Source organism: Oncorhynchus nerka, linkage group LG17 (genome assembly GCF_034236695.1).
Source record: "Oncorhynchus nerka isolate Pitt River linkage group LG17, Oner_Uvic_2.0, whole genome shotgun sequence".
Classification (NCBI taxonomy): Eukaryota; Metazoa; Chordata; class Actinopteri; order Salmoniformes; family Salmonidae; genus Oncorhynchus; species Oncorhynchus nerka.
The window spans coordinates 13,918,376-13,927,370 of record NC_088412.1 but is presented as its reverse complement, the minus strand read 5'-3'; positions in this window follow the sequence as shown (position 1 = coordinate 13,927,370).

Below are 8,995 nucleotides of genomic sequence, written 5' to 3'. Positions count from 1 at the left end.
TTTAGTATTCTACAGCAGGTTAGCTGCATTCATTTGCATAGTAGAGCACATTAATGAATGCTAGGTGTTTTATATCACTTGCACTTCTAGAGGCCTAAACAAACGCCCCCCAAACTGGCTGTGATTACACGGAAAAACGTATAAATTAAACATGGGCAAATATTCAACCATTAAAAGTTTAAGACCCGCTACAACTCAGACCTTGTGCTTATATACGTTTAACTGTTAGAAAGCCACTACCACATATTAGTTCAATTGGTTCAGGAATCTCACTAACGGGTGCAACAAATATAGACCCTTACAAAGCACAGCTTAAAATATGTTAATTGAACCTTTATTTAACTAGGCAAGTCAGTTAAGAACAAATGATTATTTCCAATGACAGACTACTGGGGAACAGTGGGTTAACTGCCTTGTTCAGGAGTAGAACAACAGATTTGACCTTGGGGATTCAATCCAGCAACCTTTTGGTTACTGGCCCAATGCTCTAACCACTGGGCTACCTGCCTCCCCAATGAACCAGCAATTCTTCCTCCTCACAAGATATTTCCCTACAATTTAACGTAATTTACAATATGCTGCAGTAAAAATATACCAAAACAGTAATACAGTACTTTATTGTTGAATTGTATTGAAAATGAAATCAGCAATTTCTAAAAGTGAATATTTAAATGTATCTTACAGCATGCCAACTGATTTTTGGCACTTTATATCTAAACTGACAGTGACTACAGGACATGGCCACTCAACCATCAAAGGTTGGCAACATGCTGCCGTTCTGCTCCGTCAAGTTTAGAAATGAAATTATCATGGGACCACTACCACATATTACTTCAATTGGTTCAGGAATTTCACTAACGGCTGCAACAAATATAGCCCTTACAAGACGTACCTCGAAATATGTAATTGAGTGAAAAACAACAAAACCATGCACCCACTAGTGTTCAAAATGTTTTGGACACTCCAAACAAAAAAATGTGGTATGGTACTGTATTCTGAATTACAGTAAATTACTAGCAGCAATTTACCAGTAATTTACTGTAGAGTTTCAGAACAAAGTTTGTAGAATTCCTAAAACATAGTATATTACCATATTCTGTTGGGGTACAACAAATATAGCCTTTTGCATGTCATGCCCTAAATTATGTTAATGAGCCAGAGACTCTTTCCCCGCCAACAACATTTTTTCACGATGCACCGTAATTAATACTGTAAAACACGTTTATGGTATTTTACTGTACATTCTACAGTGTTTTACTGTTGCAATTTCAGAAGGGTCTTATAGTGTACTGTAAAACAAATGTACGATATTTTACTGTGCATTCTACAGTTATCTAATGTATTCAGTTTATAAAGTATGGTACTGTTAATTAAAAGGGTAAGTTACTGATAAAATTACAAAAACGGCTAACAGTGTGGGTTCATAGCTGGAGGAGCCAAATCTGTTGTCTGGGTTCTGTCCACTAGCATAACTGGAGGAGCCATCAAATTGTTAAAGACATAATGGCCATATATCACTGTGTCTTGAAAAACAAACATACCCTTTACTCTGGTACCCACTGAGAAACCATCCTCCAGACCCAAATCTGAATTAGCGCCCCAACTTTACTTTGCACGCACGCACGCACACACACACACACACACACACACACACACACACACACACACACACACACACACACACACACACACACACACACACACACACACACACACACACACAATCCCTCCATTCCTTCATCCCCCCATTCCCTCATCCCTACATTTCCATGCTCCACTGTTCTAATTAACTTTCAGATCCAATGTGAGACCCAGTGGATTGACACTGTTCAAATTGTCATTGGGAAAAACCTAATATGGGTCAATTGTAGTTTTTTGTGAATTGTGTGTCATGTTTGCAGATCTGTACAGTAAATGTACAGTATGTATGTGTGTAAATATACAGTACCAGTCAAAATATGGACACACCTACTCATTCAAGGGTTTTCTTTATTTTTACTATTTTCTACATTGTAGAAAAGTAGTGAAGACATGGTAATGGTGGACTGGTAATGTTAGGATAGTGTGGATAGTCTGGTGGAGTGGTAGTGTCAGGATAGTGTGGATAGTCTGGTGGAGTGGTAGTGTTAGGATAGTGTCAATAGTCTGGTGGAGTGGTAATGTCAGGATAGTGTGGATAGTCTGGTTGACTGGTAATGTTAGGATAGTGTGGATAGTCTGGTGGAGTGGTAGTGTCAGGATAATGTTGATAGTCTGTTGGAGTGGTAATGTTAGGATAGTGTTGATAGTCTGGTGGAGTGGTAGTGTCAGGATAGTGTCTATAGTCTGGTGGAGTGGTAATGTTAGGATAGTGTTTATAGTCTGGTGGAGTGGTAATGTTAGGATAGTGTCTATAGTCTGGTGGAGTGGTAATGTCAGGATAGTGTCTATAGTCTGGTGGAGTGGTAATGTCAGGATAGTGTTGCTGGTCTGGTGGAGTGGTAATGTTAGGATAGTGTGGATAGTCTGGTGGAGTGGTAATGTTAGGATAGTGTTGATAGTCTGGTGGAGTGGTAGTGTCAGGATAGTGTCAATAGTCTGGTGGAGTGGTAATGTCAGGATAGTGTTGATAGTCTGGTGGAGTGGTAATGTTAGGATAGTGTGGATAGTCTGGTGGAGTGGTAATGTCAGGATAATGTTGATAGTCTGGTGGAGTGGTAATGTCAAAATAGTGGCAATAGTCTGGTGGAGTGGTAATGTCAGGATAGTGTCTATAGTCTGGTGGAGTGGTAATGTTAGGATAGTGTCTATAGTCTGGTGGAGTGGTAATGACAGGATAATGTTGATAGTCTGGTGGAGTGGTAATGTCAGGATAATGTTGATAGTCTGGTGGAGTGGTAATGTCAGGATAATGTTGATAGTCTGGTGGAGTGGTAATGTCAGGATAGTGTCTATAGTCTGGTGGAGTGGTAATGTCAGGATAGTGTCTATAGTCTGGTGGAGTGGTAATGTTAGGATAGTGTCTATAGTCTGGTGGAGTGGTAGTGTCAGGATAGTGTCTATAGTCTGGTGGAGTGGTAATGTTAGGATAGTGTTTATAGTCTTGTGGAGTGGTAGTGTCAGGATAATGTTGATAGTCTGGTAGAGTGGTAATGTCAGGATAGTGTCTATAGTCTGGTGGAGTGGTAATGTTAGGATAGTGTCTATAGTCTGGTGGAGTGGTAATGTTAGGATAGTGTCTATAGTCTGGTGGAGTGGTAATGTTAGGATAGTGTCTATAGTCTGGTGGAGTGGTAATGTCAGGATAGTGTCAATAGTCTGGTGGAGTGGTAATGTCAGGATAATGTTGATAGTCTGGTGGAGTGGTAATGTCAGGATAGTGTCTATAGTCTGGTGGAGTGGTAATGTTAGGATAGTGTCTATAGTCTGGTGGAGTGGTAATGTCAGGATAGTGTCTATAGTCTGGTGGAGTGGTAATGTCAGGATAGTGTTGCTGGTCTGGTGGAGTGGTAATGTTAGGATAGTGTGGATAGTCTGGTGGAGTGGTAATGTTAGGATAGTGTTGATAGTCTGGTGGAGTGGTAGTGTCAGGATAGTGTCAATAGTCTGGTGGAGTGGTAATGTCAGGATAGTGTTGATAGTCTGGTGGAGTGGTAATGTTAGGATAGTGTGGATAGTCTGGTGGAGTGGTAATGTCAGGATAATGTTGATAGTCTGGTGGAGTGGTAATGTCAAAATAGTGGCAATAGTCTGGTGGAGTGGTAATGTCAGGATAGTGTCAATAGTCTGGTGGAGTGGTAATGTTAGGATAGTGTGGATAGTCTGGTGGAGTGGTAATGTCAGGATAATGTTGATAGTCTGGTGGAGTGGTAATGCCAGGATAGTGTCTATAGTCTGGTGGAGTGGTAATGTTAGGATAGTGTCTATAGTCTGGTGGAGTGGTAATGTCAGGATAGTGTCTATAGTCTGGTGGAGTGGTAATGTTAGGATAGTGTCTATAGTCTGGTGCAGTGGTAATGTTAGGATAGTGTCTATAGTCTGGTGGAGTGGTAATGTTAGGATAGTGTTTATAGTCTTGTGGAGTGGTAGTGTCAGGATAATGTTGATAGTCTGGTGGAGTGGTAATGTCAGGATAGTGTCTATAGTCTGGTGGAGTGGTAATGTCAGGATAGTGTCAATAGTCTGGTGGAGTGGTAATGTCAGGATAGTGTCAATAGTCTGGTGGAGTGGTAATGTCAGGATAGTGTCTATAGTCTGGTGGAGTGGTAATGTTAGGATAGTGTCAATAGTCTGGTGGAGTGGTAATGTCAGGATAGTGTTGCTGGTCTGGTGGAGTGGTAATGTCAGGATAATGTTGATAGTCTGGTGGAGTGGTAATGTCAGGATAGTGTTGATAGTCTGGTGGAGTGGTAGTGTCAGGATAGTGTCTATAGTCTGGTGGAGTGGTAATGTCAGGATAGTGTCTATAGTCTGGTGGAGTGGTAATGTTAGGATAGTGTCTATAGTCTGGTGGAGTGGTAGTGTCAGGATAGTGTCTATAGTCTGGTGGAGTGGTAATGTTAGGATAGTGTCTATAGTCTGGTGGAGTGGTAATGTTAGGATAGTGTCTATAGTCTGGTGGAGTGGTAATGTCAGGATAGTGTCTATAGTCTGGTGGAGTGGTAATGTTAGGATAGTGTCTATAGTCTGGTGGAGTGGTAATGTTAGGATAGTGTCTATAGTCTGGTGGAGTGGTAATGTTAGGATAGTGTTTATAGTCTTGTGGAGTGGTAGTGTCAGGATAATGTTGATAGTCTGGTGGAGTGGTAATGTCAGGATAGTGTCTATAGTCTGGTGGAGTGGTAATGTCAGGATAGTGTCAATAGTCTGGTGGAGTGGTAATGTCAGGATAGTGTCAATAGTCTGGTGGAGTGGTAATGTCAGGATAGTGTCTATAGTCTGGTGGAGTGGTAATGTTAGGATAGTGTCAATAGTCTGGTGGAGTGGTAATGTCAGGATAGTGTTGCTGGTCTGGTGGAGTGGTAATGTTAGGATAGTGTGGATAGTCTGGTGGAGTGGTAATGTCAGGATAGTGTCTATAGTCTGGTGGAGTGGTAATGTCAGGATAGTGTCAATAGTCTGGTGGAGTGGTAATGTTAGGATAGTGTGGATAGTCTGGTGGAGTGGTAATGTCAGGATAATGTTGATAGTCTGGTGGAGTGGTAATGTCAGGATAGTGTTGATAGTCTGGTGGAGTGGTAGTGTCAGGATAGTGTCTATAGTCTGGTGGAGTGGTAATGTTAGGATAGTGTCTATAGTCTGGTGGAGTGGTAATGTTAGGATAGTGTCTATAGTCTGGTGGAGTGGTAGTGTCAGGATAGTGTCTATAGTCTGGTGGAGTGGTAATGTCAGGATAGTGTCTATAGTCTGGTGGAGTGGTAATGTCAGGATAGTGTCTATAGTCTGGTGGAGTGGTAATGTTAGGATAGTGTCAATAGTCTGGTGGAGTGGTAATGTTAGGATAGTGTCTATAGTCTGGTGGAGTGGTAATGTTAGGATAGTGTCTATAGTCTGGTGGAGTGGTAGTGTCAGGATAGTGTCTATAGTCTGGTGGAGTGGTAGTGTCAGGATAGTGTCTATAGTCTGGTGGAGTGGTAATGTCAGGATAGTGTCTATAGTCTGGTGGAGTGGTAATGTCAGGATAGTGTCTATAGTCTGGTGGAGTGGTAATGTTAGGATAGTGTCAATAGTCTGGTGGAGTGGTAATGTTAGGATAGTGTCTATAGTCTGGTGGAGTGGTAATGTTAGGATAGTGTCTATAGTCTGGTGGAGTGGTAATGTTAGGATAGTGTCAATAGTCTGGTGGAGTGGTAGTGTCAGGATAATGTTGATAGTCTGGTGGAGTGGTAATGTCAGGATAGTGTCTATAGTCTGGTGGAGTGGTAATGTTAGGATAGTGTGGATAGTCTGGTGGAGTGGTAATGTCAGGATAGTGTCTATAGTCTGGTGGAGTGGTAATGTTAGGATAGTGTGGTTGGTCTGGTGGAGTGGTAATGTCAGGATAGTGTTGATAGTCTGGTGGAGTGGTAGTGTCAGGATAGTGTCAATAGTCTGGTGGAGTGGTAATGTCAGGATAGTGTTGCTGGTCTGGTGGAGTGGTAATGTCAGGATAGTGTTGCTGGTCTGGTGGAGTGGTAATGTTAGGATAGTGTTGCTGGTCTGGTGGAGTGGTAATGTTAGGATAGTGTGGATAGTCTGGTGGAGTGGTAATGTTAGGATAGTGTTGATAGTCTGGTGGAGTCGTAATGTCAGGATAGTGTTGATAGTCTGGTGGAGTGGTAGTGTCAGGATAGTGTCAATAGTCTGGTGGAGTGGTAATGTCAGGATAGTGTTGATAGTCTGGTGGAGTGGTAATGTTAGGATAGTGTGGATAGTCTGGTGGAGTGGTAATGTCAGGATAATGTTGATAGTCTGGTGGAGTGGTAATGTCAAAATAGTGGCAATAGTCTGGTGGAGTGGTAATGTCAGGATAGTGTCAATAGTCTGGTGGAGTGGTAATGTTAGGATAGTGTGGATAGTCTGGTGGAGTGGTAATGTCAGGATAATGTTGATAGTCTGGTGGAGTGGTAATGTCCGGATAGTGTTGATAGTCTGGTGGAGTGGTAGTGTCAGGATAGTGTCTATAGTCTGGTGGAGTGGTAATGTTAGGATAGTGTTTATAGTCTGGTGGAGTGGTAATGTTAGGATAGTGTCAATAGTCTGGTGGAGTGGTAATGTTAGGATAGTGTCTATAGTCTGGTGGAGTGGTAGTGTCAGGATAGTGTCTATAGTCTGGTGGAGTGGTAATGTTAGGATAGTGTCTATAGTCTGGTGGAGTGGTAGTGTCAGGATAGTGTCTATAGTCTGGTGGAGTGGTAGTGTCAGGATAGTGTCTATAGTCTGGTGGAGTGGTAATGTTAGGATAGTGTCTATAGTCTGGTGGAGTGGTAGTGTCAGGATAGTGTCTATAGTCTGGTGGAGTGGTAATGTCAGGATAGTGTCTATAGTCTGGTGGAGTGGTAATGTCAGGATAGTGTCTATAGTCTGGTGGAGTGGTAATGTTAGGATAGTGTCAATAGTCTGGTGGAGTGGTAATGTTAGGATAGTGTCTATAGTCTGGTGGAGTGGTAATGTCAGGATAGTGTCTATAGTCTGGTGGAGTGGTAATGTCAGGATAGTGTCTATAGTCTGGTGGAGTGGTAATGTTAGGATAGTGTCAATAGTCTGGTGGAGTGGTAATGTTAGGATAGTGTCTATAGTCTGGTGGAGTGGTAATGTTAGGATAGTGTCTATAGTCTGGTGGAGTGGTAGTGTCAGGATAGTGTCTATAGTCTGGTGGAGTGGTAGTGTCAGGATAGTGTCTATAGTCTGGTGGAGTGGTAATGTCAGGATAGTGTCTATAGTCTGGTGGAGTGGTAATGTCAGGATAGTGTCTATAGTCTGGTGGAGTGGTAATGTTAGGATAGTGTCAATAGTCTGGTGCAGTGGTAATGTTAGGATAGTGTCTATAGTCTGGTGGAGTGGTAATGTTAGGATAGTGTTTATAGTCTGGTGGAGTGGTAGTGTCAGGATAATGTTGATAGTCTGGTGGAGTGGTAATGTCAGGATAGTGTCTATAGTCTGGTGGAGTGGTAATGTCAGGATAGTGTCAATAGTCTGGTGGAGTGGTAATGTCAGGATAGTGTCAATAGTCTGGTGGAGTGGTAATGTCAGGATAGTGTCTATAGTCTGGTGGAGTGGTAATGTTAGGATAGTGTCAATAGTCTGGTGGAGTGGTAATGTTAGGATAGTGTTGCTGGTCTGGTGGAGTGGTAATGTTAGGATAATGTTGATAGTCTGGTGGAGTGGTAATGTCAGGATAGTGTCTGATAGTCTGGTGGAGTGGTAGTGTCAGGATAGTGTCTATAGTCTGGTGGAGTGGTAATGTCAGGATAGTGTCAATAGTCTGGTGGAGTGGTAATGTTAGGATAGTGTCTATAGTCTGGTGGAGTGGTAGTGTCAGGATAGTGTCTATAGTCTGGTGGAGTGGTAATGTTAGGATAGTGTCTATAGTCTGGTGGAGTGGTAATGTTAGGATAGTGTCTATAGTCTGGTGGAGTGGTAATGTCAGGATAGTGTCTATAGTCTGGTGGAGTGGTAATGTTAGGATAGTGTCTATAGTCTGGTGGAGTGGTAATGTTAGGATAGTGTCTATAGTCTGGTGGAGTGGTAATGTTAGGATAGTGTTTATAGTCTTGGTGGAGTGGTAGTGTCAGGATAATGTTGATAGTCTGGTGGAGTGGTAATGTCAGGATAGTGTCTATAGTCTGGTGGAGTGGTAATGTCAGGATAGTGTCAATAGTCTGGTGGAGTGGTAATGTCAGGATAGTGTCAATAGTCTGGTGGAGTGGTAATGTCAGGATAGTGTCTATAGTCTGGTGGAGTGGTAATGTTAGGATAGTGTCAATAGTCTGGTGGAGTGGTAATGTCAGGATAGTGTTGCTGGTCTGGTGGAGTGGTAATGTTAGGATAGTGTGGATAGTCTGGTGGAGTGGTAATGTCAGGATAGTGTCTATAGTCTGGTGGAGTGGTAATGTCAGGATAGTGTCAATAGTCTGGTGGAGTGGTAATGTTAGGATAGTGTGGATAGTCTGGTGGAGTGGTAATGTCAGGATAATGTTGATAGTCTGGTGGAGTGGTAATGTCAGGATAGTGTTGATAGTCTGGTGGAGTGGTAGTGTCAGGATAGTGTCTATAGTCTGGTGGAGTGGTAATGTTAGGATAGTGTCTATAGTCTGGTGGAGTGGTAATGTTAGGATAGTGTCTATAGTCTGGTGGAGTGGTAGTGTCAGGATAGTGTCTATAGTCTGGTGGAGTGGTAATGTCAGGATAGTGTCTATAGTCTGGTGGAGTGGTAATGTCAGGATAGTGTCTATAGTCTGGTGGAGTGGTAATGTTAGGATAGTGTCAATAGTCTGGTGGAGTGGTAATGTTAGGATAGTGTCTATAGTCTGGTGGA